Source organism: Armigeres subalbatus, unplaced genomic scaffold (assembly GCF_024139115.2).
Source record: "Armigeres subalbatus isolate Guangzhou_Male unplaced genomic scaffold, GZ_Asu_2 Contig1574, whole genome shotgun sequence".
NCBI classification, from domain to species: Eukaryota; Metazoa; Arthropoda; class Insecta; order Diptera; family Culicidae; genus Armigeres; species Armigeres subalbatus.
The window spans coordinates 28,532-37,692 of NW_026942366.1; the positions used below are offsets into that span (position 1 = coordinate 28,532).

Genomic DNA, 9,161 nt, shown 5'->3' on the forward strand with positions numbered 1-9,161 from the left:
TTCCTTCTGCTCATAACCTCAAAATTGTTCAAGTCATCACAATGGTTGCGAAAGAGTCAAAAAATATATGGAAATATACTCATTTTTACCCAAACTTTGCTGAGTAGCACCATCTAGGAGTGTTTGTTTTCCTTTTATCGCCACTCACACATTCAGACGTGAGAATCTCAATTGGTCAATACTTAAAAGGTGCTGTGAAAAGAAAAGTGCATACTTAGGTTTTCCAAATCTGATGCAGACTATCTTTTGAAAAGGGTCAAACTTGTTTTTACTGATTTTTTTCAAATGGATATAATCGATAAACGACGCTTCCTACAAAAAAGTGTTGTATAGGTGACTGTCGCAAAATCATTCAAACTTTCTAATAAAACTTTTTGAAAAACTCTAAATAGAACCCTACACTAAAAATCAATTTAAAAATAAAAGTCAATTTGCAAAAAACGCTCTTTTGCTTTGGACGAACTTTTGTCTCAAGATAGCCGATTATATTCCCTACCAACCGTCCACACATCGCAAGCCAGGCACTTCTAAGGAAAAAGTTTTTCTAACAAAACTTTTTCTTGACGGAATTGATTTTTTCAGTGTCTTTAAGGGGTGGATTTAACATATGTATACATATATACTCATATTAATTATTCCTGTACAGTCAATCCGAGTACAATGTTTTCGTCGTAACTGGTCGCAATAAGCTAAAAGGAATATAATATTTTTTTGAAGATATAAAGCCCATTTTAATGTTACTCTTAATTTAAAACAAACTATATTTAGTGACTAAATTAGACAATGTATCATAAAATAGATTTGCTTGGGGTTCTGAGATAACGATGGCTTTCATTGGTTTAGTTTCGGATAAATATACGCTGAAAATAATTCCGACAAGAAAAGGTTTTGTTAGAAAAACTCTTTTTCCTTAAGAGTGCCCAGCTTGCGATGTATGGACGGTTGGTAGGGAACATAATCACCTATCTTGAGACAAAATTGCATTTAAATAAAAAAGAGAATTTTTTCGCAAATCGACTTTAAAATTTTTAAACTGATTTTTTCAGTGTAGGGCTCAATTTGGATTGTTTCCGATATTTTCACTAGAAATTTTGACTGATTTTGCGATGGTCACCCATACAACACTTTTTTGTGGGATGCGTCGTTTTTCTATTATATCCATTTGAAAATATTAGCAAAACAAATTTCAGCTCTTTTCAAAGGATAGTCTAGATTGAATTAGGAAAAACATTTTTGTTTTCATTTCGGATCATCTGGTGATTTTTCATTTCTCATTTTTCATTTCTTACTTCTTACTTTTCACTCCTCACTTCGCACTTCTCACGTCTCACTTTTCACTTCTCACTGCTCACATCGGCCCATAGGGGAAAGAAATGGCAGAAATGACGCTTAACTTTTAAAAAGAACATATGTCACCTTTTTTTCATGAATTAATTTGTGTACCGCAATCATATTGGTCTGTTGATCGCAATATTAAAATTCATTCATGAAAATATGTTTCTTAGGTCATTTTGAAAAAATAAACTAGAATTTTCAGTGTATACATGAAATCTTAACTCTTAACTCATTAATGGGTTTCTATGTTTCTTTGTGAATTTTTTTTTTCTTCCGTGTAAGCTGTGTATTCTATGCTGTCAGTGTGCCGGTTTCGAATAAATTGTGTCTTGGGAGAACCTGGGACCTGAGACGAGACCTGCAAAGACGGCTTCTTTTTCCCTGAGACGAGACCTGCAAAGACGGCTTCTTTTTCCTTGTTTTGACACTTGTTCTTCTTTTCATCACAGTTGATCATCGATTCTTAACTGTTTCCTTGAGTGTTTCACCTAAATCCCGGGTAGAATCTTCTGAGCGCAATAAAAGTGTTTGCAATTTACGGATTTATAATCTTATTTTTAAAGAGGTTTTCCTATCTGGAATAAAACACGTATTCATAACTGTGCCATATTAAGCTGTCCGGTTATTCTAGAATACTTTTCAAAGTGAAAAGTACTCGTAAAACAAAAATCATTCGGAATACTTTTGATGGATACCAATACTTTCACACAAAAAGGTGCTGGTTGCATCTGACAATTCGTGACAGCGCTTGCTGGTTGCAGATGAGGTTACATTTTTCCTCTTTGCAAGTCCTGTCCTAGTTTTTTTCTGTTTTGATATTCGTTTAATTTCTTTAGTCATCATGTTTGATCATCGATTTCAACTGCTCTTTCACTATTGAGCGTTTTATAGCAGCAGCTTTTAAACCAGTATTTTTTCTTTCTTGCAAGTCCCGTCCCAGCCTGGGACGGGACTTGCCAAGAGGAAACAATGTAACCTCATCTGCAACCAGCAAGCGCCCTCACGAATTGTCAGATGCAACCAGCACCTTTTGTGTGAAAGTATTGGTATCCATGGAAAAGTATTCGGAATGACTTTGTTTTACGAGGACGTTTTCACTTTGAAAAGTATTCTAGAATAACTGGACAGCTTAATATGGCACAGTTATGAATACGTGTTTTATTCCAGATAGGAAAACCTCTTTAAAAATAAGATTATAAATCCGTAAATTGCAAACACTTTTATTGCGCTCAGAAGATTCTACCCGGGATTTAGGTGAAACACTCAAGGAAACAGTTAAGAATCGATGATCAACTGTGATGAAAAGAAGAACAAGTGTCAAAACAAGGAAAAAGAAGCCGTCTTTGCAGGTCTCGTCTCAGGGGAGAACATAACCTAGAAAATCGATAGCTTATTTGTTGCGAAATAATGATGTCTCATAACTCTTTGAATATTTACTATTTTTTGAGACGTGCCATCATTATGAAATTCAATAGCGAACAAAAAGAAAACATTCCCCATCGAATGCAACTTGTTGTAGCAAAATCGATTCAGGTTTAGTACTAGAAAAATTGTCTAATGTTTCAATGTGCACACACATACGCACACACACACACACGGACACACACACGGACAGACAGACATTTGCTCAGTTTGTCGAGCTGAATCGAATGGTATATAATACTATGGGTCTACAAGCGCTCTATAAAAAGTACGTTTTGGGAGTGAAATGAAAGCCTTTCAGGTACAACTTTGTTGTACGAGAAAGGCAAAAAACATAAGATATTCTAGTGATTATCACTAGTTTTCTTGGCTGAGTGTACGTTTGCGTTTTTTCAATGGGAAAACTGTCAAAACGCACGTAAACGTACCCATTGTGTTTGGCCCATGATAGATCTCCCACGCAAACCAACACCATCAACACGTAGGGGAAGGTTTCTGCTACCTATTCGTCAAATCGACGTTTGAATCTTTGTTTACGAAAGCAGATAAGTCGTTTTGAAAATTTGGTATTGATTTGCATTAGTGTGCGTGTCCCAAACGTCACTCATCTCTATGTGTGGGCCAAAGAGGGACCAAATGACTAAAAGGCGAGGAAAAAGACCAAATGCAAATGTATTAGTAGGATGATAGAAAATTAAAACAGGAAATGGTGACGTAATTTGCACGGCTTCTTATGGGAGCTCGTTGGAATGTAATATAGTGAAAGCTTTTTCGCCACACACGAAAGGCACGCACACAATATATCTACACTGTGCCACCAAAGTACTCTTTAATGGGTAAAAAAGTACCCATTATGAAGTTAAATAGTTCAACTCATTAAAAGAGTAAACGTCGTTTACTCATTAATGAGTAAACCGTTTGTACGTCAAATTGACGAGTGATTTTTACCCACTATTGAACAACAGCTTTCCTGGAAAATGTGTAAAATTTACCCCTTATTGTTTTTAGGAACAGCTACAAGAATTAAATACGAGTTAAATATTCCATCAATCGAATAGTAAAAGCAATTATTTTTGGGGAATATAATCGTAATGTTTATTAAAAGTATAAACGGCATTATAATATACATGAACTATAACATGTGTACACACATGTATTGTTTTTGCACTGATGGATGTGGATCTCACTCATCTTTCCCAACTGTATATGATCACTAAGGCGGTTCCAAAAATTATACCAAACAGGCTTCTGTTTCATCACCGGATCCAACGGTTTACGGGTGTGCGGTATAGATACGGACTTTATTATTCAGCGCGGAACCAATCCTGTGTGGCCCCAGCATTTGGAATCCGGAGGCGGAATCCCATTCTGTCCGGTGATGATTTGTTTTTGATCCCTGGTGACCATCGCCGTTAGCTGCAATACCAAATGATTTAATTCCTTAAATAACGTAAAAACTGAATTGAGCAAAAATAAAACTTACATTTAATCCACACGAAATCTCGTACAGCCTGCTCAGCTTCTCCGCTTTTCCTCTCGATTGTTTTTCACAAAAATACTCAAGTAGATTTTCACCCATTAATGGGTAAAATCTTTTAATTCCCAAATGAGGTAAAAGTACACATTATCAAAAATTTCAAAGTACTCATTATTTTGACAGCTCCATATCTCATGAAAAAATGGGTCTTTTCAACTCTTTAATGGGTATTGCCGAGTTTACAGTGTAGAGTGCTTTGAGAATAGGTCGTATGTGCAAAAGAGAGTCTCTCTTTGCCTCCATTCTCTTTCGATTATTACAGATCTATAATAAAGTTTACTTTAGATTTCTTGGCAGATATCTAAAGATTATAGCTTTGTCTAGCGTTCTGAAGTGAAAATGTGGCAAAATATGCAAAACTAGCTTATGTACAAGCCAAAGAGAGCGTGAACAAAGAGAGCCTCTCTTTTGCACATACGACCTATTCTCAAAGCAATCTAGATATCTCGCTTAACAATTGATTAGGGCCTACAACGAAAAGTAAACAAATTCAATTTTAACACCCTTCGATAGCATCCTCTAATAGCTACTAATCCTGCTACTAATAGTATAAAAATGTTCCGCATCTTCAATTAAATTACTTAGAAAAAACTAATTTTTGATTGGGCCTACAACGTGTTATTTTCAAAATATGTGTAGGTCCACCCTAAAAAACGGCCAAGCCACTCGTTTTTTTTCTGTCTGGGATAAGCCTTCTCCAACTTCGGGCCGATAACGGGAATTTTTTCCGAACCGTCATCGGCCCGACCTCGGAGAGAGAAAATTTCCCCTCCCGAAAAGCCTTATCCCGTGTTTACTTTCGAAAAATGCCGTAAACAATGGGTCTATGAATGACAAGCAAATGCAGAATGACTTATCAAGAGGGCCTATTCCGGAGAAAAAATTAAAATAGGCTTAAAATTTTATTTTAACGATTTCGACATATTTTTGCATGTTTTCGATGTAATTAAGGTTATGGATGGATAGATAGTGTTGATTATCTGCTTTTAGGAGTTTTTGCTGCTTAAAATATCATAAACCTGGGAAATAGGAATAGAAATTGTGATGCATTTTTTTCGAACTGCATTTTCTTAATGTTTACGTTTTGGCTGTAGGCCCTTTTCAAATGTTACGCGAGATATATGGATTTCCATACTTTAGTATTTATTGAGATTCTCACGTCCGAATGTGTGAGTGGCGATAAAAGGAAAACAAACACTCCTAGATGGTACTACTCAGCAAAGTTTGGGTAAAAATGAGTATATTTTTCATACACGGAGGATTAGAACTACTCAGAAGTGGGTGTTTTTTCACCCACCTTTCACACTTAAATCATTTCACAGATTTCGGTGAATTTTGCTTCAATTCACCGAAATCTCAACAGCAGATTTGTTCGGTAATTATTTCACCGATTTTCTGCGGTATTTTCCTTTGTTCAACTGTCAAAACCACCAAAAAATCTGTAAAATTTTTACCGAACAGTTCTGCTGTTGAGATTTCGGTGAAATTTCACAGAAATCCGCGATTTATTTTAAGTGTGTTAAGATAAGTGGACCACAGATAACAGATGTTGAGGCTAGCATACCATACGTGTGTAAACATCCGCAACCGTTAATTCAAATGTATTTTAAATTGGGACCGCGTTTGGCAATCGATTGGAGATGGCGCAAGAATCATTGTTATTGAAAACGCAGCCCGATTGGGACTGTCAAATGCATTGGCTGCGTTCGACGGTTGTAATTCAGCTGCATCTTTATGTACTGCCGCAATCAGTTGAGTAGATGGCAGTAGTGGGCCAACGTATATCAATTCAAAAGTTTACACAGGATTTTCAATAAAATTTGTTCTAGCTTCAATGTCTGTTATCTGTGAGTGGACTAACCCACAAGGTGGCCCGCATACTAAAAAACCGTGTTGAATATAGTCCAAACATTAAATTCAATTTAAGTCATGTATTAACTTTTTATGTTAAATTATGGTTATGGCTGTACTTTAATTATTTTGCAATATAAGCCATTTTATAGAAAGCTCAAATGACAGGAGACCAAATACTAATATTTACATTTTACAAGGAACATTTGCGAAAATGAAATGAAATAATGATGATGATGACGAAATGATGATGGTTTACATGCAAATTTACCAAAACAAAGACCGAGCCCTCCACTCAAAATTTCGATCAGCTGTTCGAATCTGTCTCATAAAATGGCTTATTGCACTATATACAACAGTGATGCTATAGCATAGTATACATTACACCATGATGTCAATGTATTATATGTGGTTGCCAAACTTTGCTTTATAATCTAGTTTTCCATGTTTCGGATATACGCACATTATACAAGCATTCGTAAAATATATTACACAAAGTCACTTTACGATATAAATTCTAAACATTGTTACTTATGGTCCTGGTCAGGAAATATGTCACAAATACTCTAAAAGATTATATGATTCTAACTTCAAACTACATTAACTGATAAAGTTATGTTGCACATGTGTGAGTATAAGTACTAACTGATATTCTATTTGTATGTTTTCACTTGACTGCCAGTTTTGTTAATCGCTTGCTTGGAGTAAAAAGAATATCAGTAAAAATGAGAAAAAAGCGTAATTTTATCCGTTGCAACCGTAATAACTAGCGAATCTAACAGGTACGTCTCTTATTTTTCTCCCATTTCATAAATTGGTTAACATTTTATATGTTTGCTTTCATCCACAGTGATTGGCATATCATTTTCTTCTCCTTCTCCGAGACTTAAACAAGTTGGCCGAAATCGAAACGGTAGGTACATAGAACAAACCAGATGAAAAGTATTATTGACGTAAAATTTGTTTTCCGCACCCAAATCTAGTGCTGTTCTTTCAGTATTTTTCCCGGATTTTCTCGATGCAGCTTGAAGTAAATTGCAGTGATGGAGAAAAAACATACAACGAGCGGTATCATTGGAGATGGAGTCAGCCATGGAACCGGCACTCACAATCAAATTTCTGCATATTTGGATATTTATCATGCATGCATTTACTAGCTACACATGCAATGCTGATTGAATAAAGATGATTCATTAAAGAAACTGGTTTGTTTTTTGCTTAATTACAAAAGAAATTCAATTGCGAACAGAAATATTAATAAATCACAACAATATAGGTTACAGTGATTCTCATGTTCCTTTTGTATGATCCAATTGTAAGGGAACCTTGCGAGTTAATGTTTCGCATGACAAATGTGGATTATAATCCAACTTTATACAATGGATTCCGATGAAAATTTTGTTCGCGAAAATGTTCATTTTGTTATGGTAACCTAACTTAACAACCCGTTCCCCATATGGTTATTTGGCCGATAACCTTCCTCCAAATGGTCAAAACCATTCGTAGGAATGTGAGCTTACAGTTAAGACAACATTTATATCAAATTGTTAAGACAAAGTTGTAAATAGTTGGAGATGTTAAGATATAGAGTTCATGAATAGTTCATATCTATGCGGGGGGTAGAGCAGCTGTACTCATAAGTGGGTAGACGACTTGTATACGTATACGTCAAAATGGATGTATAATTTTTACCCACCTTCAGAAATCTAAAAATTCAGTAGATGGGTGAAAAATACCCATATGAAAAGAAAAAACTTCGAAAAAATAAAAATAAATATTAATAAAATGAAAAGCGGGAAACTAACAACAAAACATATTTATTTATCCAAACATTTTTTTTTTATTTTTCCTCAACATTTTATCAATTACAATACAAAATACTTAGAAAAGATTTTGGTTCAAAAGGTAAAGTTGCCTTGGAGTTCCTTTGATTGCTCTCAGCGGCGGAACACGACAACCTGCACCCATTTGAAAGTAGTCACATTGCCATTCGCAGGACTACAGGACAAGGGCAGAATGCTTAGGAAGAATGCGCTTCCTTGTTTCTTCCATGACGAATGTCCATCCAGAGATCTTTTTAAAAGAAAAAAATCTCATAGAAATAGTACAATATATATTTAGAAAAGGCTTACCTGTAGTCTATTGATAGTATTTATCAATAGGACTTATTAGATTTTCGAAAAATGAAATTGCAGACGTTGTAGCAAAAATACACTTGATATGCCACGGCAGTGTTTTGACGTTGATCAAAATTTCTAATTTTATTTTCAGCCATAATTTGGTAAAAAATACACACATTCGGGACTACATAACGCAATTCCAAGGTGGGTGCTTTTAACACATTTTCGTAAATTTGAAATCACCCACCTTTTTGACAGCTTCATATAGCTATTAAAGGTGGGTGATTTTGAAACATAAAATGTGTAATCTCAAATCTCCGTGTATATTTTTTGACTCCTTCGCAACCATTGTGATCTGGGACGGGACTTGCAAAGAGGAAAAAATGTAACCTCATCTGCAACCAGCAAGCGCTGTCACGAATTGTCAGATGCAACCAGCACCTTTTTTGTGTGAAAGTATTGGTATCCATCAAAAAGTATTCCGAATGATTTTGTTTTACGAGTACTTTTTCACTTTGAAAAGTATTCTAGAATAACCGGACAGCTTAATATGGCACAGTTATGAATACGTGTTTTATTCCAGATAGGAAAACCTCTTTAAAAATAAGATTATAAATCCGTAAATTGCAAACACTTTTATTGCGCTCAGAAGATTCTACCCGGGATTTAGGTGAAACACTCAAGGAAACAGTTAAGAATCGATGATCAACTGTGATGAAAAGAAGAACAAGTGTCAAAACAAGGAAAAAGAAGCCGTCTTTGCAGGTCTCGTCTCAGATTGTGATGACTCGATCAATTTTGAGGTTATGAGCAGAAGGAAAACAAACATGTATTTACACATGCCGAATTGCACATCAGTGTGCGAGCGTTAAACGTCACTCATCTCTATTGCATTG

General features: G+C 35.4%; 1 long non-coding RNA gene across 1 annotated transcript; it reads left to right on the forward strand.

Moving 5' to 3' along the window:
• Nucleotides 1–6,528: 6,528 nt before the first annotated feature.
• LOC134203007 (uncharacterized) lies at nt 6,529–7,336 on the forward strand. Its single transcript, XR_009977396.1, has 3 exons — nt 6,529–6,927; nt 6,996–7,058; nt 7,129–7,336. It is a non-coding gene; the product is annotated as an uncharacterized LOC134203007 (long non-coding RNA).
• Nucleotides 7,337–9,161: the final 1,825 nt, after the last annotated feature.